This window comes from Erinaceus europaeus, chromosome 8 (genome assembly GCF_950295315.1).
Source record: "Erinaceus europaeus chromosome 8, mEriEur2.1, whole genome shotgun sequence".
In the NCBI taxonomy this organism is placed as follows: domain Eukaryota; kingdom Metazoa; phylum Chordata; class Mammalia; order Eulipotyphla; family Erinaceidae; genus Erinaceus; species Erinaceus europaeus.
The window spans coordinates 120,994,932-121,019,739 of record NC_080169.1 but is presented as its reverse complement, the minus strand read 5'-3'; the positions used below and the strand labels follow the sequence as shown (position 1 = coordinate 121,019,739).

The window sequence follows — 24,808 nt, the reverse complement described above, 5'->3', positions numbered from 1 at the left end:
TGGGTAGGACAGAGAGAAATGGAGAGAGGAGGGGGAAGAGAAAGACAGACACCTGCAGACCTGCTTCACCACCTGTGAAGCGACTCCCCTCCAGGGGGGGAGCCGGGGCCTTGAACCAGGAAACTTACTCCTGTCCTTGCACTTCGCTTCATGCCATGTGCACTTAACCTGCTGTGCCACCACCTGGATCCCTAATTTTTCTTTCTTTCCTCCTGACATACAGTGGAAACTAGCGTGCCTTTAATCCCCTGCACGGCCTTAAGTCAGAGCTGAGCAGTGCTCTGGTAAAAATAAAACAAAACAAAATAAAAACAGACAAACAAATGAATAAAAGAATGCTGCCTCATGATTAGGTAGAAATTCTTATGGGTTTATTTACTTCATTATTATTATCATTTTATTATTATTATTATTTTTACCAGAGCACTACTCAGCTCTGGCTTATGTTGGTGCAGGGGATTGAACCTGGGACCTTGGATCCTCAGGCATGAGAGTTTCTTTGCATAACCATTATGCTGTCTACCCCTGTCTTATTTATTTACTTTTTATAGATTTTATTTATTTATTAATGAGAAAGATAGGAAGAGAGAGAGAGAGCCAGACATCACTCTGGTACATGTGATGCCAGGGATTGACCGCAAAACCTCCTGCTACAGAGTCCAATGCTTTATCCACTGCGCCACCTCCTGGACCGCTATTTTTTATTTTTTAAATTATATTTATTTATTTTCCCTTTTGTTGCCCTTGTTGTTTTTAGTTGTTGTTGTTATTGATGTTGTCATTTTTGGATAGGACAGAGAGAAATGGAGAGAGGAGGGGAAGACAGAGAGGGGGAGAATAAGACAGACACCTGCAGACCTGCTTCACCGCCTGTGAAGCGACTCCCCTGCAGGTGGGGATCCGGGGGTTCGAACCCGGCTTCTTAGGCCGGTCCTTGTGCTTTGCACCACATGCGCTTAACCTGCTGCGCTACCGCCCTACTCCCTATTTTATTTTTTAATTTCTTTATTGGGGAATTAATGTTTTACATTCGACAGTAAATACAATAGTTTGTACATGCATAACATTTTTCAGTTTATTTATTTATAAAAAGGAAACACTGACAAAAGCCATAGGGTAAGAGGGGTGCAGCTCCACATAATTCCCACCACCAGATCTACGTATCCCATCCCCTCCCCTCCCCTCCCCTCCCCTGACAGCTTTCCCATTCTCTATCCCTCTGGGAGGATGGACCCAGGGTCATTGTGGGATGCAGAAGGTGGAAGGTCTGGCTTCTGTCATTGCTTCCCCGCTGAACATGAGTGTTGACAGGTGGATCCATACTCCCAGCCTGTCTCTCTCTTTCCCTAGTGGGGCAGGAGAAGTTTGAAGCTCATTAAACCAAAAACAATTTTTGTGTACAAATATTTTTCTAGACACTTTGAAATACATAATGCTGCTGGAAAGTTAATGATGAGAAAAACTCTTCAAAAGCCTTTTTCCATTGAAGCTACAAACTAAAAATCACCTTTAAACAATATTCGAATCATATAGGTGCGTTGATGTCTTTTATCAGGGCAAAAAGCACAAGCCAGTCAAATTCAGTTGTGGATGGGAGACAATGTTAAACAGCTTAACAATAAACCACAACTCTCGGACCAACTGCAGAAAAGGTTGAATCCCTAGGTATTTATAGTCCACGCAGCTACTCTTTTTACACTTAGGAGACTGCTTTTGGTGGCTGCCAAAACCAAAAAAAACAGATATCCCCTCTTTTCTGATGAAACGAAAATCAATAAAACAAAAATCGCTTTTTACAATATCGGATATGACCATAATGACGTGAAAGAAGAACGTTTTTTTCCTAATTTATTTTTCCAAATGCATTGTGGGTAACGCCTAGTTAAATAGGAACGTCACTGGGGGGCGGGGCGGGGCGGGGCTGGCAGCGATTGGGTGCTCACCTGGTGGGTGCAGGAATGGGGCGGGGCGCTGCGAGCCGGGGCTTCGGGGGCGGCTTGTCAAGTTCACGGCAGTTGCGGGTGCACGTGGTCTGTCAGTCTCAGCCCCAAGACTCTGGGAGTAGCAAAACATGGTCCTCCAGTTTCTACCGTAAGGCTCCTTTATTTTAAATTTTATTATTATTTTTTTTTTTTGGGGGGGGGGGTTTGGGAATTAGCATCTCTTTCCCGAGAAATCCAGGTTGTCAACACCAGGTCTTCACTGGCTAGGAATAGAATTATTAGGAGTCAAATGCAAGACCCCCCCCTTTTTTTAGTGGTTTCATGTTGATTTACAAAATGATAAGACAATAGGGGTATAATTCCACACCGTTCCCAAGACCAGAGTTCTGTGTCCCTATTTCCTTGATTGGAAACTGCAGTGATTCTCCCAAAGTCACAGATATGGGTTGACTATTATATAAATATATATCCTTTTTTTTTCCCCCTATGATCATGTCTTCTCTTCCTTTTTCCTTTTCTAAAATTTATTTTTATTTATTTTATTTATTTATGAGGAAGACAGGAGAGAAAGAACCAGCACATGTGCTGCCGGGGATCAAACTCAAGACCTCATGCTTGAGAGCCCAAAGCTTTGTCACTGCACCACCTCCCGGACCACCTTCTCCTCCTTTCTAAGTCACACTAACACCCATTACCATACCTGAATGTCCTTCCTTTTCCTTTCTCTCAGGGTCCTGAGGAGGAAATTGGAGTTCAGAGCCCTCTGGCCCAATTTTACCCCCCTCTGGGAGTATGGATCAAAATTCTTTTTTGGGGTGCAGAAGGTGGGAATTCTGGCTTCTGTAATTGCTTCTCCACTGGACGTGCATGTAGGCAACACTTTTTTACCCAGGTTGAGGCCATGGCATGATGGCTGTGCAAGGAGATTTTTTCAAACTTAAGGCTTAATACATCAGAGGTCCTAGGTTCAACCCCCAGCACCACCATAAACTGAACTTCAATATTTTATTAGTGACTTAATATTCATTTAAAAAATTATAAAATAGGGAGTCGGGTGGTAGCACAGCAGGTTAAGCACATGCACAAAGTGCAAGGACCCGCGTAAGGATCCCGGTTCGAGCCCCCGGCTCCCCACCTGCAGAGGAGTCGCTTCATACACGGTGAAGCAGGTCTGCAGGTGTCTGTCTTTCTCCTGCCCTCTCTGTCTTCCCCCTCCTCTCTCCATTTCTCTCTGTCCTATCTAACAACAATAATAACCACAACAATATAACAACAAGAGCAACAAATGGGAATAAATAAAATATTTAAAAAAAAAAAAATTATAAAATAAGTGGTTCAGGAGGTGGCGCAGTGGATAAAGCACTGGATTCTCAACCATGAGGTCCCAAGTTCAGTCCCCGGCAGCACATGTACCAGAGTAATGTCTGGTTCTTTCTCTCTCTGCCTGTCTTTCTCATAAATAAATAAATTCTTTAAAAATTATAAAATAATAGGGGCAAGTTGCAGAGTTCAACAGGGGCATAATTCCATACGGTTCCCACTGCCAGAGTTCTGTGTCTCCATCTCCTCCATGGAATCTGTAGTAGTTCTCCCAAGATCACAGGTATGGCTTGGTTCTCTCTCTCTCCCTCTCTCTTTCTCCATATATAATTCCCATTTTTCATATATATATATATATATATATATATATATATATATATGTATATATATATATACATATATATGTATATATATTCCTTTTTGTTGCCCTTGTTTTATCGTTGTGGTTATTATTATTGTTATTGATGTCATTGTTGGATAGGACAGAGAGAAATGGAGAGAGGAGGGGAAGACTGAGAGGGGGAGAGAAAGACAGACACCTGCAGACCTGCTTCACCGCCTGTGAAGCGACTCCCCTGCAGGTGGGGAGCCGGGGGCTCGAACCGGGATCCTTATGCTGGTCCTTGCGCTTAACCTGCTGCGCTACCGACTGACTCCCAAATATTTCCCATTTTTCAACAGTCCTGCTTTCACTTCTTTTCCAAGTTACCTCTATATCTGTTACTATTTCCAGGTGTGTTTCCTTTTTTCTTCTTCTCTCTCAGATAAGAGAAACAGTACCTGGTTTCCTCTGGTGTTTCCTGGATTTGCTTACCTTCCAGGGATGCTCTAAAAAGATTTGTTTGTGATATATATACATATATATAGAGATACACACACACACACACACACACACACACACACACACACACACACACACACACATATATATATAACTCAGCTATTAAAAATGGTAAATTCCCCATAAGGATCCCGGTTCGAGCCCCCGGCTCCCCACCTGCAGGGGAGTCGCTTCACAGGCGGTGAAGCAGGTCTGCAGGTGTCTGTCTTTCTCTCCCCCTCTCTGTCTTCCCCTCCTCTCTCCATTTCTCTCTGTCCTACCCAACGACGACGACAATAACAACAACAACTACTACAACAATAAAACAAGGGCAACAAAAGGGAATAAATATTTTTTTTAAAAAGAAAACTGTAATAAAATTTTTAAAAATTGTGATTACTAGTGGGTTACAAATGGTCAGATTAGTGTAGAGTTCTAGACCACATTCACCACCCAAGTTCTGTATCCTTACCCTCCCACTTCCCAAAGATCACCACCACCAGAGTTCTTGAGAAAGTCTTAGAAACAGTTTGCTTCCTCCTAGCTCCCTTCCTTCTTCTTCTTCCTCCCCTCCCCCTCCCCCTCCTCTTCCTGCCAGAACTTAGTTTAGCTTTGATTTATGGTGGTGCTGGGGATTGAACCTAGGATTTCTGGCGCCTGGGGCATAAAAACTCTTGCGTAACCTTTATGCTATCTCCTTCACCCTGAAGCTGGAGTTTAGTAGGTCTCTAGTTTTTTTTTTTGTTTTGTTTTGTTTTGTTTTTGCCTCCAGGGTGATTGCTGGGGCTCAGTGCCTGCACCATGAATCCACTGCTCCTGGAGGCCATTTTTCCCCCTTTTGTTGCCCTTGTTGTTGTAGCCTCGTTGTGGTTATTGTTGTTGATATCGTTCGTTGTTGGATAGGACAGAGAGAAATAGAGAGAGGAGGGGAAGACGGGGAGAGAAAGACAGACACCTGCAGACCTGCTTCACCGCCTGTGAAGTGACTCCCTTGCAGGTGGGGAGCCGGGGGCTCGAACCGGGATCCTTACGCCGGTCCTTGCACTTCGTGCCATACAAACTTAACCACTGCACTACAGCCCGACTCCCAATTTTCCCCCTTTTGTTGCCTTGTTGTTGTAGTCTTGTGGTTATTATTGTTGTTGTTGATGACACTCATTGTTGGACAGGACAGAGAGAAATGGAGAGAGGAGGGGAAGACAGAGAGAGGAAGAGAAAGACAGACACCTGCAGACCTGCTTCACCGCCTGTGAAGCGACTCCCCTGCAGGTGGGGAGCTGGGGGCTCGAACCGGGATTCTTACGCCGGTCCTTGTGTTTTGCACCGTCCACATAGCTTTTAAAGAAACTGAATGTTCTTCCTGGACAGACAAAACCAGGACATCGTTATGATCCTCACTCTATTTTACTTATGGATTTTTACTCCACGCTTCCTTCCTGATTTCCTATTGTGGATGGAGGAGGAAAACTTTGGCTACTGGGGATCTAGAGTTTGGGTGAGAACTTTGGGGCAAGGAGGAAAAGTCTCTGACTTATGATGTACTTTCATATTTTTATTGGAGATTGATGGTTTACGGTAAGTACAGTGGCTGGTACATGTGTAACATTTCTCAGTTTTCTGCAAAACACCCACCCCCCAACCTAGGTCCTCCTCCACCATCAGTAACCAGGACCTGAAAGCCTCCCCCCCACCCTGAGTTCTTTACTTTGGTGCAGTATTATATATATAATTTTTTGCAATGCTGAAATATTTTTTAATTGTCCTAGAGAAAATGATGCTGCAAACAGCTTCAAGATTTCTCTTCTTGGGGCTGGGTGGTAGGGCAGGTGCCTCAAAGCTCAAGGACCGGCATAAAGAACCCGGTTCGAGCCCCCAGCTCCCCATCTGCAGTGGGGGTCGCTTCACAGGCGGTGAAGCAGGTCTGCAGGTGTCTTTCTCTCCTCCTCTCTGTCTTCCTCTCCTCTCTGCATTTCTCTCTGTTCCATCCAACAACCACAACAGCTATGATGACAATGACCACTACAACAAGCACAACAAAATGGGAAAAATGGCCTCCAGGAGCAGTGGATTCGCAGTGCAGTCACTGAGCCCCAGCAATAACCCTGGAGGCAAAAGAAAAAAAAATTGTCTTCTGAGCTAGTTGCCTCAATGACCATTTAAAAATATATACATATATAACCTGGGGAAAGCAGCAAATTCAGAAAGATAAGGAATTTTGTGCTGTCAAGAAGGCACAGATTTCTCTTGACATCTTGATAGAATTTCACCTTCGGACCAAGAAGGAAACTTACGTAACAGTGACTGTGGCAGCCTGGGGTCCTTCGTTCCACCATCCTTCCACTGTCTTTATTGTTGCGTGATCTCATCTGCATCACATGACTTGGTTTTTCACCTTCAGGAATCCGTAGACAGCATCAACATGTACCTCTGAAGGGAATCAGAAGGTGTGCTCCCCTGGGAGGTCACTTAGGCAGACAGTTCTTGGAGTGGAAGGCGATGGAGAACCACTAGGTGGAGTAAGAGTCCTCCTAGGGAGTCGGGAGGTAGCGCAGTGGGTTAAGCGCAGGTGGCATGAAGCACAAGGACAGGCATAAGGATCCCAGGTCGAGCCCCCGGCTCCCCACCTACAGGGGAGTTGCTTCACAGGTGGTGAAGCAGGTCTGCAGGTGTCTGTCTTTCTCTCCTCCTCTCTTGTCTTCCCCTCCTCTCTCTATTTCTCTCTGTCCTATCTAACAACAACGACATCAATAACAGCAACAATAATAACTACTACAACAATAGAAAAACAACAAGGGCAACAAAAGGGGATAAATGAATAAATATTTTTTGGGATATATATTTAAAGGCATCTGAGAGGTCTTTCTGTCTTTGGGGACACACAACCCTCACGCCCACTCCCAAAGGCCACCATTGGCAGCCTGCCTGCCCAGAGCTTTGTACTTTGTATGGGACACAAGGAGGAGGATTATTTTTTTTTTTTCTTTAATATTTATTTATTTTCCCTTTTGTTACCCTTGTTTTTTATTGTTGTTGTAGTTATTATTGATGTCGCCATTGTTGAATAGGACAGAGAGAAATGGAGAGAGGAGGGGAAGAAAGAGGGAGGAGAGAAAGATAGACACCTGCAGACCTGCTTCACCGCCTGTGAAGCAACTCCCCTGCAGGTGGGGAGCCAGGGGCTCGACCTCCTTATGCTGGTCCTTGTGCTTCATCTTAACCCACTGCGCTACCTCCTGACTCCCTAGGAGGACTCTTACTCCACCTAGTGGTTCGCCATCGCCTTCCACTCCAAGAACTGTCTGCCTAAGTGACCTCCCAGGGGAGCTCACCTTCTGATTCCCTTCAGAGGTACAAGTTGATGCTGTCTACGGATTCCTGAAGGTGAAAAACCAAGTCATGTGATGCAGATGAGATCACGCAACAATAAAGACAGTGGAAGGATGGTGGAACGAAGGACCCCAGGCTGCCACAGTCACTGTTACATAAGTTTCCTTCTTGGTCCGAAGGTGAAATTCTATCAAGATGTCAAGAGAAATCTGTGCCTTCTTGACAGCACAAAATTCCTTAGATCTTTCTGAATTTGCTGCTTTTTCCAGGTTATATATGTATATATTTTTAAATGGTCATTGAGGCAACTAGCTCAGAAGACAATTTTTTTTCTTTTGCCTCCAGGGTTATTGCTGGGGCTCAGTGACTGCACTGCAAATCCACTGCAGCCCAGCTTCACTGCTTGTGAAGCTTTCTTGATTCCTCTCCCCATCAGCATCTGCTGCAGTACAGAGAGGAAGAGCTCCTCATTCTTTGAGAACTCCTGCCCCATTTTAATTTCTCTCTTAGCTTCCCGCTTCCTATGAAGCCACTTTTTCTTTTTCTTTTCTCTTAAGGGGCGGGACTGCAGCTCCCTTAACCTGCGGGGTCCTTATCCTGACCGAGAAGATATGATTCTGATAGTCATCTTACCTGGTTGGTCTTTCTTCATGTCCCTGTTCCGGGCACCACCTGCGCTTAACCCACTGCACTACTGCCTGACTTCCTAAAATATATATTTTATTTGCTTGTTTTGAATAGAGGCAGAGAGAAGTTGAGAGGGAAAGGGGGGGGAGAGTGGGGCAGGGAGAGGGAGAGAGAGAGCGATCTGAAGCTTTCCCCCTACAGGTGGGGACCAAGGCTTGAACCTGGGTCCTTGTGCACTGTAATACGTGCACTTAACTGGGTGCACCATCACCATCCTCCCCCTACCCTTTTAAATATTTTGTTTATTTGCTTTAATAAGAGAGACCAGAGAGAAAGATACACAGAGAGACACTGGAACACAGCTCACCCCTGGCTGATGGTGGTGCTGGGGATTGAATTTGAGACTTCAGAGCCTCAGGCCTCAGAGCCTCAGGCGTGAAAGTCATTTGCAGAACCATTTTGCTGGTAGCCTAGCCTCTCTTAAACTCTTATAAACAAATACCATTGGGAACTTTATGTTTTCTGAGCTCAGACCTTGAGATTTTTTTTTTTATTATTATCTTCATTTATTGGATAGAGACAGTCAGAAATTGAGAGGGGAGGGAGGGATAGAGAGGGTGAGAACAGAGACACCTACAGCCCTGCTTCACCACTTGTGAAGCTTTCCCCCTGCAGGTGGGGACTGAGGGCTCGAACCTGGATCCTTGCGCATTGTAACGTGTGCACTCAAGCAGGTGCGCCACCACCCAGCCCCAGACCTTGAGATTTTTATCACTCCAGACCATTTTTTTAAATTCAGATACAGATGAATTGTCCCAAAGTGGCAACTGATTGTGTCCAGATGTTCAAACCGATCTTTGTGCATAATGAGGTGTGCACTCTACCAGGTCAGCTGTCTCCTGGCGAGTGATTGAGGACAGAGAGGGAGTCACTAGAGTACCACTCTGGCATGCAGTACTGGGACTGGAACTCAGGACCTCATGCTTGCAAGTCCTGTGCCTTAGCTGCAGCACCACCCCCTGGACATCTTTTTTTTTTTTTATCTTTGTGTTTTAGTTATTATTGAATAGAGACAGAGAGAAATTGAGATAGAGAGGGAGAGACAGCAAGACACCTGCTTCACCACTTATGAAGCTTCCCCCCTGCAGGTGGGGACCAGGGGCTTGAACCGGAGTCCTTGCGCATTGTGATGTGTGCGCGTAACCAGGTGCACCACTGCCTGGCCCCCTTCTCATCTAGTGGTGGAGCCTCACGGCACAGCCATCAGTCATCTTGTGAAGGTCAGAGCTGAACATTCCCCTGGGAAGTGCTTTTTCCTCGGAGATGCCCAAGCCCGGTGCTTAAGTCAGACCCCTCCAACCCATGTGAGGTGGGAGGGTCTCAGAGGTCTGAAGGTGCGAGAATACAGCTGCAATCAAGCCTGGGGTGGTGGTGCGGGGGACCCCAGAGTGGAGAGAGCCAGGACTTGTAATACATACTTACAATTCAGAAAGGGTTTCATTTGCTGCTTCTGCTGAGATCATTACTCTTGGGGGCTAGATGGTAGCACACCAGGCTAAGCACACACAGGACAAAGCATAACCATCCCGGTTCGAGTCCCCGGCTCCTCACCTGCAGGAGGTCGCTTCACAAGTGATGAAGCAGGTGCAGGTGTCTGTCTTTCTCTCCGCCTTTCTGTCTTCCTCACCTCTCTCAATTTCTCTGTCCTGTCCAGCAACAACAATAGCAATAACAACAACAATGAGGAAAAAATGGCCTCCAGGAGCAGTAGATTTGTAGGACAACCCTGGAGGCTGTGTGCCTTTGGAAGTTCTCACTGGGTCACATCGACACCTTTGACATCTGTCTTTCAGGCCCCCCTCCCACCCCAGGAGGAAGTGACTCAGGACCTGAACCCGGGGACTTGAATGAATATTTCAGGTTTCATCTCCAGCACCACACCCCACTGGGGCACTCTGCCTGCTCTCTCTGGGAATCGGCAAAGTAAATCTAAGTACATATGAAATAACATCTGTCTTTCATCAGCTGTGGCCTTTCCCTCTGGTTTCTGAATAGCTCGGACGTCCCACAAACTCAGGTGAATGATGATGGAAGGTTCTGGAATGTTCTTTTTTTTTTAACATTTTTTTTGTTTTTTAAATATTTATTTTATTTATTTATTCCCTTTTGTTGCCTTTGTTGTTTTATTGTTGTAGTTATTATTGTTGTTGTCGTTGTTGGATAGGACAGAGAGAAATGGAGAGAGGAGGGGAAGACAGAGAGGGGGAGAGAAAGACAGACACCTGCACACCTGCTTCACCGCCTGTGAAGCGACTCCCCTGCAGGTGGGGAGCCGGGGTTCGAACCGGGATCCTGATGCCGGTCCTTGTGCTTTGCGCCACCTGTGCTTAACCCGCTGTGCTACTGCCCGACTCCCCCTAACATTTTTTTAACCAGAGCACTGATCAGTTTTTTTTTTGTTTTGTTTTGTTTTTTTTAGAATTTATTTATTTATTCATGAGAAAGATAAGAGGAGAGAAAGAACCAGCCATCACTCTGGTCCATGTGCTGCCGGGGATCGAACTCCAGACCTCATGGTTGATAATCCAATGCTTTATCCACTGCGCCACCTCCCGGACCACTGGAATGTTCTTTTTTAAAATCTACTTTCCTCATATTTGGAAGCTACTCTCTGCCCTAATCCAGCTTTTTAAAAAAATATTTATTTATTTATTTCCCTTTTGTTGCCCTTGCTGTTTTTCATTGTTGTAGTAGTTATTATTGTTGTTGTTGTTATTGATGTCGTCGTTAGATAGGACAGGAGAAATGGAGAGAGGAGGGGAAGACAGAGAGGGGGAGAGAAAGACAGACACCTGCAGACCTGCTTCACTGCCTGTGAAGCAACTCCCCTGCAGGTGGGGAGCCGGGGGCTCGAACCAGCAACCTTACGCGGCTCCTTGCACTTTGCGGCACGTGCGCTTAACCTGCTGCGCTACCGCCTGACTCCCCTAATCCAGCTTTTAGCCCTAGTCTCAACTCTGTCACCATCTTCCCAGACAGACTTTTAGTCCACTGTAGGTGTTAGCTATCAGGCTCAGGCAAAAATTGCTAGTCATGGGCTCCATGGGACATACCTAAAGCAAACTTCCTAGCTTCTTCCCACATGAAGACCCCTACTTTTCATCTGTTTTATTCTTATCTTTTGGTTCCTGCTTAGTAAATAATGTGTCCTGCTTTTTATCTTACCGCCTTTCAGCCACCAAATTGCAGATGCTACCATGATGCCAACCTGACTTCCCTGGGCAGACGACCTCCCCTTTTCAGAGCCCTGCCCGACTCTGAAAGACAGAAACAGGCTGGGGGTGTGGATCCACCTGCTAAAGCCCATGTCCAGCAGAGAAACGATTACGGAAGCCAGACCTTCTACCTTCTGAACCCCACAAAGAATTTTGGTCTATACACACTCAAAGAGGGGTAAAAAAAAAATAGGGAAGTTTCTAATGGAGGGGAAGGGACACAGAGCTCTGATGGTGGGAATTGTGTGGAATTGTATCCTTGTTGTCTTACAGTCTTGTTAATCATTATTAAATCACTAAAAAAAATACAACAGTCTCAAAACTGTCTTTGGTGTGTGTGTGTCTCTCTCTGTGTGTATGTCTGTGTGTGTTTCTCCAAATGACATCCTTCCCTGCTCTCAGAGATGATTAACACTCAGCTCCAACTGCATGAAGAAATCTTAACAGTAACCAGGCAAGACAAAGCCTGTTATGTCTGCTCCTCTCCCTGCTAATGTGGTTTGGAATTCTACGTTGGGAGCTCTGTAAACCAGAAGATTATTGATCGTCTTTCAGATAATGCAGTTTACAGCTAATAAGATGCTTAGGCTGGCTCAGGGGAATATTTGTTTTGGTCGATAATGTTCGCAGAAAAAATGCATCTGAGTAAAGACTGTTACGGGCAAGATCCTTTGGAGTGAACTTCAAGGAAATAGATATATGACCCTATGGAGAGACGAATTCTCAGTGATTCTGGGTTTTACAAGTAGATTTTTTTTTTAATGGCTCTGATTTACTGTCAGAAACCTATGTCAGGAATTTTTTTTTCAAGCCAGTCAGAAAATGTTTTCTGTATTTTATTATTTTATTTTATTTTTTTAAATTTATTGGGGAATTAATGTTTTACATTCAACAGTAAATACAATAGTTTGTACATGCATAACATTTCCCAGTTTTCCATATAACAATACAACCCCCACTAGGTCCTCTGTCATCCTTCTTGGACCTGTATTCTCCCCCCCCACCCACCCCAGAGTCTTTTACTTTGGTGCAATACGCCAATTCCAGTTCAGGTTCTACTTGTGTTTTCTCTTCTGATCTTGTTTTTCAGCTTCTGCTTGAGAGTGAGATCATCCCATATTTATCCTTCTGTTTCTGACTTATTTCACTTAGCATGAATTTTTCTTTCTTTTTTTTTTAATTTATTTTTTATTGGGGAATTAAAGTTTTACATTCAACAGTAAATACAATAGTTTGTACATAGCATGAATTTTTCAAGGTCCATCCAAGATCAGCTGAAAACGGTGAAGTCACCATTTTTTATAGCTAAATAGTATTCCATTGTGTATATAGACCACAAATTGCTCAGACACTCACTCATCTGTTCTTGGATACCTGAGTTGCTTCCAGGTTTTGGCTATTACAAATTGTGCTGCCAAGAACATAGGTGTACAAAGATCTTTTTGGATGGGTGTATTGGGTTCCTTAGGATCTATCTCCAGGAGAGAAATTGCAGGATCATAGGGTAGGTCCATTTCTAGCTTTTTGAGAGTTCACCAGACTGTTCTCCACAGGGGTTGGACCAATTTACATTCCCACCAGCAGTGCAGGAGGGTTCCTTTGACCCCACACCCTCTCCAGCATTTGTCATTGCTACCTTTTCTGATGTATGACATTCTCACAGGAGTGAAGTGGTATCTCATTGTTGTCTTTATTTGCATTTCTCTGGCAATCAAAGACTTGAAGCATTTTTTCATGTGTTCCTTAGCCTTTTGAATCTCTTCTGTGGTGAATGTCCATGTCCTCTCTCCATTTTGGGTTATTTGTTGTCTTGTTGTTGAGTTTGGCAAGCTCTTTATATATTTTGGTTATTAAACTCTTGTCTGATGTATGGCATGTAAAGATCTTCTCCCATTCTGTGAGGGGTCTCTTGGTTTGAGCAGTGGTTTCTTTAGCTGTGCAGAAGCCTTTTAATTTGATGTAGTCCCATAGGTTTATGCTTGCCTTAGTCTTCTTTGTAATTGGATTCGTTTCATTGAAGATATCTTTAAAATTTAAGCGGAAAAGAGTTCTGCCAATATTTTCCTCTAAGTATCTGATAGTTTCTGGTCTAACATCCAAGTCCTTGATCCACTTGGAATTTACTTTTGTATTTGGTGAAATACAGTGATTCAGTTTCATTCTTCTGCATGTTTCAACCCATTGTTTCCAACACCATTTGTTGAAGAGACTCTGCTTTTCCCATTTAATAGTCTGGGCACCTTTGTCAAAGATGAGATGTCCATAGGTGTGGGGGCTCACTTCTGGGCTCTCAATTCTTTTTTTTTTTTCCTCCAGGGTTATTGCTGGGTCGGTGCCTGCACCATGAATCCATCGCTCCTGGAGGCTATTTCCCCCCCTTTGTTGCCCTAGTTGTTGCGGCCTTGGTGCGGTTATTATTGCCACGTTGTTTTGTTGTTGGATAGGACAGAGAGAAATGGAGAGAGGAGGGGAAGACAGAGAGAGAGGGGGAGAGAAAGACACCTGCAGACCTGCTTCACCGCCCGTGAAGCGACTCCCCTGCAGGTGGGGATCCTTACGCCCGTCCCTGCCTTGCGCCACATGCGCTTAACCCACTGCGCCACCGCCAGACCCCCCCCCCCCCCCCCCCCCGGGCTCTCAATTCTATTCCACTGATCAGTGTATCTATTTATGTTCCAGTACCAAGCAGTTTTGATGACAATGGCCCTATAATACAGTTTGAGATCTGGGAGTGTGATGCCTCCAGTTCTGTTCTTTCTTCTCAAGATTGTTTTGGCAATTCTAGGCCTTTTCTGGTTCCAGATAAACATTTGTAGCTTTTGCTTTATTCTCCTAAAAAAATGGTTGGGATGTTGATGGGGGTAGCATTAAATTTGTAAATGGCTCTGGGTAGTATATTCATTTTGATCATGTTAATTCTTCCAACCCATGAACACGGAATATCTTTCCACTTCTTTGTGTCTTTTTCAATTTCCTTGAGTAGTGATTCATAATTTTCAGTATACAAGTCTTTCACTTCTTTGGTTAGGTTTACTCCTAGATATTTTATTGTTTTTTTTTTTTCCTATAGTAAAAGGAATTGATTTCTGGATTTCAGCTTCTTTTTTTTTTAATTTTTTAAAATATTTTATTTTCATTTATTTATTCCCTTTTGTTGCCCTTGTTTTATTGTTGTAGTTATTATTGTTGTCATCATTGTTGGATAGGACAGAGAGAAATGGAGAGAGGAGGGGAAGACAGAGAGGAGGAGAGAAAGATAGACACCTGCAGACCTGCTTCACTGCCTGTGAAGCGACTCCCCTGCAGGTGGGGAGCCGGGGTTCGAACCGGGATCCTTATGCCGGTCCTTGTGCTTTGCGCCACCTGTGCTTAACCCGCTGTTCTACAGCCCGACTTCCTTCAGCTTCTTCTAACTTAGTGTTTGCATAGAGGAATGCCACTGACTTTTGAATGTTAATTTTGTAGCCTGACACCTTACTGTATTTCCTGATGATTTATAAAAGCTTCTTGCTGGATTCCTTAGGTTTTTCTATGTATACTATCATGTCATCTGCAAATAGGGAGAGTTTGACTTCTTCTCTTCCAATCTGTATCCCTTTAATTCCTTGCTCCTGCCTGATTGCTATGGCAAGAACTTCCAACACTATGTTGAATAGTAATGGTGATAGTGGGCAGCCCTGTCTAGTACCTGATCTGAGGGGAAATGATTCCAGTTTTTCACCATTGAGTATGATGTTGGCTGTAGGTTTGCTATATATAGACTCCACTATCTTGAGGAATCGTTAGGCATTTTGGATATAAGCTTTCATCACAGAATGATATAGTGTAGCCCCATTTGCTAGATATGGAGACATATTAGCATATTGGACATGGACTCACCACCTTTATCTACTGTACATATGTTTTTAAATTTTTATTTATTTATTATTGGATAGAGACAGAGAAATTGAGAGTGGAGGAGACATAGACAAGGAGAGAGACAGAGAGACACCTGAAGCCCTGCTTCACCACCTGTGAAGCTTCCCCCCTGCAGGTGGGGACCAGGGACTTGAACCCAGGTAGTGTATGCCACTGCCTGGCCCCTACTGCAGAAATTTCTTTTTTTTTTTTTTTAATTTTTCATATTTATTCCCTTTTGTTGCCCTTGTTTTGTTGTTTTAGTTATTGTTGTTATTATTAATGTTGTTGTTGTTGGACAGGACAGAGAGAAATGGAGAGAGGAGGGGAAGACGGGGCAAGAGAAAGACAGACACCTGCAGACCTGCTTCACCGCCTGTGAAGCGACCCCCCTGCAGGTGGGGAGCTGGGGGCTTGATCTGGGATCCTTACGCTGGTCCCTGCGCTTTGCACGCCACTTGCACTTGACCCACTGTGCTACCCACTGCACAAATTTCTATACACATTTCTACCTGTATGTTAAGATGAGAAGCAGGTCAGAGTGAGAGTATGAGATTATAAAGTCTCTTTGCATTAAAGCGAGAGAAGATAAATGTTGGAGAGGATGTGGAGAGAGAGAGGAACTCCACTGCATGGCTGGCGGGGTGCCAATTGGTGCAGCCGTTGTGGAGAACAGGATGGAGAACCCTTCAACAAAGACAAATGGAAATAGTTTATGACCCGGCAATTCTACTCCTAGGCATTTACCCTAAAGAGATAATAACAGTGACCTGAAGGGTTATATGCACACCTCATCTTCACAGCAACTTTATTCACAATAGCAAAAGCATGGAAACAACCAAAATGCCTTCTGACGGATGACTGGAGAAAAAAGTTATGGGACATCTACTCAGTGGAGTATTACTCAGCAGTAAAAAGATGATCTTGTGTCCTTTGGAATAAAGTGGATGGAACTGGAGACGATGAAGCTCAGTGAAGCCAGTCAGGAGGTTCAGGACAGCTCCAGGGTGGCTGCACTCAGATGCGGAATATACGGGATGGAACACGCGAATGTGAGTACAAAATGCCAACCTAGGGAGTCAGGCGGCAGCGCAGCGGGTTAAGCGCACATGGCGCAAAGCGCAAGGACCAGAGTAAGGATCCGGGTTCGAGCCCCCGGCTCCCCACCTGCTGGGGAGTCGCTTCACAAGCGGAGAAGCAGGTCTGCAGGTGTCTATCTTTCTCTCCCCCTCTCTGTCTTCCCCTCCTCTCTCCATTTCTCTCTGTCCTATCCAACAATGACAACAACAATAATAACTACAACAATAAAACAACAAGGGCAACAAAAGGGAATAAATAAATAAATAAATAAATAATGCCAACCTGTATCTAAGACTTGGGGAGAACTAGAGTGGTGGCCTTCAGGGATGGGATGGGGACACAGATCCTTGGTGACAGGAGTGGTGGGAGAAAAAAAAGACTATGCAGGGGCTGGGTGGTGGCTCACCTGGTTGAGTGCTCCTGTTACAATGCACAAGGGCCCAGGTTCAGGCCCCCCGTCCCCACCTGCAGGGGAAAGCTTTGCAAGTGATGAAGCAGGACTGCAGGTATCTCTCTGTCTCTCTCCCTCTCTCCCTTCTTCTCTTGATTTCTGGTTGTCTCTATCCAATAAATAAATATTAAATAAATAAATTTTAAAAAGACTATGCTGTTAACTATTACTAATAAAGCTCTAAATTTAAAAAAAAAGATCTTTTTACATTTAGAGCCACGTACTTTTGAAATATTAGAATTCCTGGTAAACTTGAAAAACCAGAAAAAGTTTTGCTAACCAACTGAGCTGAAGCTGATGATATTCTCTCTCTCATAATTACATCTTTTTTATTTTTAATTTTTTTATTATCTTTATTTATTGGATAGAGACAGGCAGAAATTAAGAGGGAAGGGTGGGATAGAGAGGGAGGGAGACAGAGAGACACCTGCAGCCCTGCTTCACCACTCATGAAGCTTTTCCCCTGCACGTGGGGACCAGGGACTTGAACCTGGGTAACTGCGCATTGTAACGTGCGCTTAACCAGGTGCACCAAAACCAGGCCCCTATTTTTTAATTTTTAATTAGTGATTTAATATTGATATACAGAATTACAATATAACAGGGGTACAGTTGCACATGAGTTCCACCACCAGAGTTCTGTGTCCCCAGTCCCTCCGCTGGAAACTGCAGTGGTTCTCCCAAGGGCACAGATAGGGGCTGACTTTCTATCTCTCACTCTCTATATCTCTACACCTATCTCTCTCTCTCTATATATATATATATATATTTAAATAATTTTTAATATTTATTTATTTATTTTCCCTTTTGTTGCCCTTGTTGTTTTTTATTGTTGTTGTAGTTATTGTTGTTATTGATGTCACTGTTGTTGGATAGGACATAGAGAAATGGAGAGAGGAGGGGAAGACAGAGAGGGGGAGAGAAAGACAGACACCTGCAGACCTGCTTCACCGCCTGTGAAGTGACTCCCCTGCAGGTGGAGAGCCGGGGGCTCGAACCAGGATCCTTACGCTGGTGCTTGCGCTTTGCACCACGTGTGCTTAACCCGCTGCGCTACCGCCCAACTCCTCTATATTTTAATGCTTTGGGTCTTGGTGGAATTGGGATTCAGAGCCCTCTGGTTATCTTTTATTTTTTAAATTTTTAAAAAATACTTACTTACTCCCTTTTGTTTCCCTTGTTGTTTTATTGTTGTAGTTATTATTGGTGTTGTTATTGATGTCATCGTTGTTGGACAGGACAGAGAGAAATGGAGAGAGGAGGGGAAGACAGAGAGGGGGAGAGAAAGATAGACACCTGCAGACCTGCTTCACTGCCTGTGAAGCAATTCCCCTGCAGATGGGGAGCCGGGGGCTCGAACCTGGATCCTTACGCGAGTCCTTGCGCTTTGCACCACCTGTGCTTAACCCGCTGCGCTACCGCCCGACTCCCCCCTCTGGTTATCTTTACCCCTCTGGGAGTATGAACCAAAATTCTTCATGGGGTGCAGACTGTGGAAGTTCTGGCTTCTGTCATTGCTTCCTCACTGAACATGGGTGTTGGCAGGTGGATCCATACCTCCAGCCTGTTTCTATCTTTCTCTAGTGGGGCAGGGCTCTGGGGAGGGGAGCCTGGGCCAGGAGCCTGATGGGGTGGCTTCTGGATCCTTCCCGAGGCACCCACCCGTGGCGTCTGGTATCTCTGATGGCAAAAAGCCAGCTTTGTTCTGCATGTGATTGTCCCAAGGCCCAGCAAGCCAGATCCTCTAACACAATCAGTGCCCATGAATTCCTCGAGAAATGAAGTTAAAGGAGCACAGTCGCCAGGGCCATGGCTCCTGTGAGGGCACGCTTCTGTCCCCAAGGGGATGCTGGAGAAGGTTTGGGGATCAGAGCTGGGGGGCCTAGAGCAGCCTCAAAGGAAATAGGGATTCCGATTCTGTCGGTAGCTCTAGGTTGCAACCCCCTACATGGAGTTCCTCAGCGTTCTGTATTCAGGGGCGGCGTTTTCAGGAACCGATCCTGGGAACTCTGTCCCAGTGAGGGTGCCAGACCAGCCACCACCAGAATCTCCTCCTCCTCCCTCTCCCTCTCCTCTTCCTCTTTCCCACTCCCCCTCTTCTTCCCCTCCCCAGAACTCCTGAGCCTTCTGCCCGAGCAGGAGCCAGGACAGACCAGCAGGCTTCCCCTATTTGTTCCTTTAGCAGTGTCACGAGGTGACGGTCTGCAGAAGCCTCGCTGTGTGAGCCTGGGGAAGTTACTTGCTGTCTCTAGGCCTGTTTCCCATCTGAGAAATGGGACAACCGCCCTCCTTGGGAGATGATAGCTGAGCCAGATAGTGGAATTGCTTGGGGGGGGTTCACTATTTACTGGGTCTTCCCCCCACCACAGAATTACAAGATACACACACCCCATGGCTTTCACATCAAGTAGCAGTAAAGATCACTAGAAAGGGGATCAGGCGGTGACACAGCTGGTTAAGCACACACATTGCAGTGCCCAAGGACCCAGGTTCAAGCCCCCAGTCCCCACCTGCAGGGGGGAAAGCCTCACGAGTGGTGAAGCAGAGCTGCAGGTGTCTCTCTGTCTCTCTCCCTCTCTTTCTCCCCCTCCCTTCTCAATCTCCCTCTGTCTCTATGCAATAATAAATAAATAACATTTAAAAATTACTCAAAGGGGGTGGGTGGCGGTGTGCTCACTTCGGCACAAGGACTTGGGTTCAAGCCCCCGCTCGCCAGGCACAGGGAGGGTGCTTCATGAGCGGTGAAGCAGGGCTGCTTCCCTCTCTCTCCCCCCTTCCCCTCTCAATTTGTCTCTGTGTAGCTCAATTAATAGAAAGGAAAAGAAAGAAAGAGAGAAAGAAAGAAAGAAAGGAAGGAAGGAAGGAAGGAAGGAAGGAAGGAAGGAAAAAGGGGGAAAGTGGATAATGACTTCCAGGAGCAGTGGATTCGGAGGGCCAGCACAGAACCCCAGTGATAACCCTGGTGGCAATAAAAATAAATAAATGAATAAACAAATAAACAAATGGACAAACACAGGAGCAGCAGGGCATGTTCTGGGTCTGGGTCCTGGCCTAGATGTATACGCTCGGGGATACTCTAGGTCTTGGTCTCTGTCTGTCTGTCTCTCTGTCTGTCTCTCTCAGTAGTCAATAAATAGATCACTTTATGGGAGTCGGGCGGTAGCGCAGCGGGTTAAGCGCAGGTGGCGCAACGCGCAAGGACCGGCGGAAGGATCCCCGCTGGAGCCCCGGCTCCCCACCTGCAGGGGAGTCGCTTCCCAGGCGGTGAAGCAGGTCTGCAGGTGTCTGTCTTTCTCTCCCCCTCTCTGTCTTCTCCTCCTCTCTCCATTTCTCTCTGTCCTATCCAATAATGACATCATCAACAACAACAACAATAATAACTACAACAGCAATGAAAAACAACAAGGGCAACAAAAAGGAAAAATAAATAAATGTTTAAAAAATTTAAAAAAATAGATCACTTTATATTTAAGTATTTAAATAATATATTTATTAATTTGTTTTACTGTAACATAATTTTTAAAATTGTATTTAAGTTTATTGGTAATTTAATATTGATTTACACAATTATAAGCACACAGGAGTATAATTCCACACCGTTCCCACCACCAGAGTTCTGTGTCCCCATCCCCTCCATTGGAAGCTATAGCAGTTCTCTCAACAACATAAATATGGGCTAACGTGGTCCGGGAGGTGACGCAGTGATAAAGCTTTGGACTCTCAAGCTTGAGGTCCCAAGTTCGATCCCCGGCAGCACACGTGCCAGTCTAGTCCTTTCTCTCTCCATCTGCCTTTCTCATAAATAATTAAATCTAAAAAAGAAATAAATCAATCTGGGCTCACTATTATTTCTACAATTATCTGTCTACACTTGTATATATTTGCCCATTCTTTTTTATAACTATTTTTTAAAATATTTATTTATTTATTTATTCCCTTTTGTTCCCCTTGTTGTTTTATTGTTGTTGTTATTGGATAGGACAGAGAGAAATGGAGAGAGGAGGGGAAGACAGAGAGGGGGAGAGAAAGACAGACACCTGCAGACCTGCTTCACTGCCTGTGAAGCGACTCCCCTGCAGGTGGGGAGCCGGGGGCTCGAACTGGGATCCTTATACCATTTCTTGTGCTTAACCCGCTGTACTACTGCCTGACTCCCATATATTTGCCCATTCTTTTTCCCTATGGGTCCATCTTCTTTTCCTTTCCAAATCACCTATACCTGTTACTATTTCTGAACGCTTTTCAATTTTTCCCCTCTCTCTCCCTGGATCGTGATGGCATTGAAGTTCAGGTCACCTTCTCCTAACATTTCTCCCCCTCTGAGAGTATGGACCAAAATTCTTTTTGGCATGCAGAAGGTAGGAGGTCTGGCTTCTGTAACTGCTTCTCTGCTGGACATGGAGGGTAGATGGCGTTGTAACATGTGTGCTCAACCTGGTGCGCATGTTGGCAGGTGGATCCACACGCTCAGCCTGTTTCTATCTTTCCCTGGTAGGCTAGGGCTCTGGAGAGGTGAGGTTCTGGGATGCTGTATTTATTTACTTATTTATTTAGCTCCCGGGCTTATTACTGGGGCTCAGGGCCTGCTCTGCTCCATGTTCCCAGTTGCTTTTTCTTTTTTTTTTAAACAATGAGAGATGCTAGTGAGAGAGACAGAAGAAGAGACATCCACAGCCCTGCTGCAGCTCCCCCAACCATGGAAGTGAAGGCCTGGTGCTTGAACCTGGGTTCTCCGGCTTGCCTGGTAACATGTTCTCTGTCGAGTGAGCCACCATCCAACAGACAACCAAGTAAATTGTCAAGAAGAATAAAGAAGAACTTGAAGGCCAATGAGATAACTCATCAGGTAGTCAGTGCCTTAGGGCCTTATGTGTGGCCCAGGTTGGAACCCCAGCACCATATGAAAGATACTGCAGTACCAGGGGAAGCTCTGGTGCTGAGATGTCTCTCCGTCTCTCTGCCTGAATTCAAAAGGGGGCTGGAGCGGTGAAATGGAGCATGCACAAGACCCCTGACTCCAAATAATAAAATAAAACTCAAACGTGACAGCCTGTCGCAAGCCACTGTGTTTTTTGTGGGAGCTGGGGAATGTTTGAAAAAGCAGAACCAGGATCCAACGACAGGTCAAGGCTCATAGTCAGAAGAGAAGGGAAAACATAGTGTGGGGGGTGGCTAGACAGAGACGCACGCTGTTACACACACATTACAAAGCACAAGGATCTGGGTTTGAGCCCCCATTCCCCACCTGCACGGAGGGAGGTTTCGTGAATGATGAAACAGGCTTGCAGGTATCTTTCTCTCCCTCTAGCTTCCTGTCCTCTCGCAGTTTCTCTCTGTCCTACAATAAAAGAAAGAAAAGAGAAGGAAAGATGAAGGGTAAAGAAACTTCTTTTTATTTTTTAAAGATTTTATTTATTTATGAGAAAGACAGGAGGAGAGAGAAAGAACCAGACATCACTCTGGTACATGTGCTGCCAGGGATCGAACTCAGGACCTCAAGCTTGAGAGTCCAAAGGTTTATCACTGTGCCACCTCCCAGACCACAAGGGTAAAAAAACTTCTAGAGCTGACTGGACCAGCTCAGGCTTTGGCAGGAACTCTTGGGAGCATCACAGCCTATAGGGTCCTGCAAAGTGACTGTCCTGTTTCTCTGTCCTTCTGCCCCAACCTGGTGTGACCCGGCACCTGGCACCATCAGCAGCTTGGCTCTGGGCAAGCGAGAGAGAACAACCCCTGAGGTGTTCATGTCATAGGAACCAGGTGGAGTGTGGTTGGGGCAACCTCCAGCTGGAGACCTGGGGTCAGGGCAGAGACAGGGGGTCCTGTGGCGGATGTCACCATGGGGACCACGTGGCTGGCTCACTCCCAGAGAGCCCCCGAGAGAATTCCGCTGCCACAGCCTTTTCTGTCTTGCCCGACCACCAGGCGTGAGTCACCGTGGGGAGTTCCCAGAAGCTTTGGGGGAAGAGGAACTGTGATCTGACTGAGTCAGTGGCAGGTGCCTTAAAGGGACTTTGGCGCTTCAGTCTCGGGAGTGGGTGGCCTCGGGGAAGTACAGCCCAGCTCAGCTGCCCAGAGGCCGGAAGTCAACAGCGAAGAAAGGCTAAGGCAGGGTGACCAGGGAGGCCAGAGTGCCAACAGACTTTTATTATTATTTAGTAGTAGTAGTAGTAGTGATTCAATATTGATTTACAAAATTATAACGGGGGTGGGAATCCGGCGGTAGCGCAGTGGGTTAAGCGCACGTGGCGCAAAGTGCAAGGACAGGCGGAAGGATCCGGGTTCGAGCCCCCAGCTCCCCACTTGCAGGGGAGTCGCTTCACAGGCGGTGAAGCAGGTCTGCAGGTGTCTTTCTCTCCCCCTCTCTGTCTTCCCCTCCTCTCTCCATTTCTCTCCGTCCTATCCAACAACGAGGACATCAATAACCACAACAGTGTTAAACAACAAGGGCAACAAAAGGGAAAATACATAAATAAATAATATAAAAAATTATAACAGGGGTATAATTCCACACCATTCCCACCACCAGTATTCTGTCACCATTCCCTCCGTTGGAAATTGCGGTAGTTCTCCCAAGGTCACAAGTGTGGGTTGAATCTTATTTCTGTAACTAGATATATTTATATATTTTTTGCTGCCAGGGCTATTGCTGGGGCTGCACTATGAATCCACTGCTCCTGGAGGCCACTTTTTCCCTTTGTTGCCCTTGTTGTTTATTGTTTTTGTTGTTATTGTCATTGCTGCTGTTGTTGGATAGGGCAGAGAGAAATGGAGCGGGAGAGAGAAAGACAGACACATGCAGACCTGCTTCACTGCTTGTGAAGTGACCCCCCTGCAGGTGGGGAGCCGAGGGCTTGAACCGGGATCCTTGCGCCAGTCCTTGCGCTTTGCTCCATGTGCGCTAAACCCGCTGCGCTACTGCCCAGTTCCAATATTTGCCCATTTCCCCCTATAGTCCTGCCTTCTCTTCTTTTCTAAATCATACCCACTACTTCTGAGTGTCCTTCCTTTTCCCCCATCTTCTCTCTCTCCAGGTCCTGATGAAATTGGAGTTCAGAGCCCTCTGGTCATCTTCTCCTAAAATTTCTCCCCCCTCTGGGAGTATGGACCAAAATTCTTTCTGGGGTGCAGAAGGTGGGAGTTCTGGTTTCTGTAATTGCTTCTCCGCTGGACATGGACGTTGGCAGGTGGATCCGAACCCCCAGCCTGTTTCTGTCTTTCCCTATGGAGGGCACATGGTTGTAAGCTGCCTGCCAGGCAGGCCCTCTTGCTCACAGGTGGCTTCGTTTATATGTTTGTTTGCTGTTGTTGCTAAAACTTCACACTTTCAACCAATTTTTATTTTTTCAGATAAAGACCAAGGCAGAAGGGAGAGAGGGATCTGAGAGAGCTTCCCCTGGTGCAGTGGGGTCCAGTCTTGAACCTGGATCCCATGCACAGTCAAGCATGTTGGCCCCCGCTCACGCACATCTACTCGGAGGAGGCCATTGCTGTGCTGTATGTGCAGCTCAGGACGGAGCCCCGGCATCACATGGCAGGGCCGGGGGAGCGCCAAAGGCAGCTCAGGACGGAGCCCCGGCATCACATGGCAGGGCCGGGGGAGCGCCAAAGGCAGCTCAGGACGGAGCCCCGGCATCACATGGCAGGGCCAAGAAGCACCAAAGGCAGCTCCAGTACCACGGGGTCTCTTCCTCTCTCTCTGCATCTCGCTGTCTAAATAAAAAGCTGGCCAGGGAGCGGTGGAGTAGCACAGGCATGAGGCTCTGGTTCTGCAAACATGTTTTCAAAGAACATCTGTGCATGTGGCGAGTACATACAGACATGTGTGAACATACATGGTCTCTGCACATACTCAGAGTCATTTGTGACAATGCTCATTTGGGGGCATGCTTGTCACAAAGTAATTAGACATCTTTTTTTATTATTGGAAGGATTAATGGTTCACAGTCAACAGTAAATACAGTTGTTAGTATATGTGTAATTGTCAATTTTCTGCAAAACACTCTCCCTCCCAGTCAAGGTCCTTCTCCACCACCAGCACCAGGACTGGAAAGCCAGCCCCTGCCCC

At 45.8% G+C, this 24,808-nt stretch overlaps 1 long non-coding RNA gene across 4 annotated transcripts in view; it reads left to right on the top strand.

Annotated features, from left to right (window-relative positions):
* Positions 1 to 1,940: 1,940 nt before the first annotated feature.
* The window catches only part of LOC132539952 (uncharacterized), a 44,710-nt gene continuing 21,842 nt past the window's right edge, over positions 1,941 to 24,808 (top strand). The window contains exons 1-4 of one of the 4 annotated variants that reach the window (XR_009551256.1): positions 1,961 to 2,091; positions 7,968 to 8,046; positions 9,891 to 10,114; positions 11,273 to 11,578. This is a non-coding gene — a long non-coding RNA (uncharacterized LOC132539952). Of the gene's footprint in view, positions 2,092 to 7,967; positions 8,047 to 9,890; positions 10,115 to 11,272; positions 11,579 to 24,808 lie in introns of those variants that run through there. The other 3 variants (XR_009551257.1, XR_009551254.1, XR_009551255.1) reach the window with 3 other exon arrangements.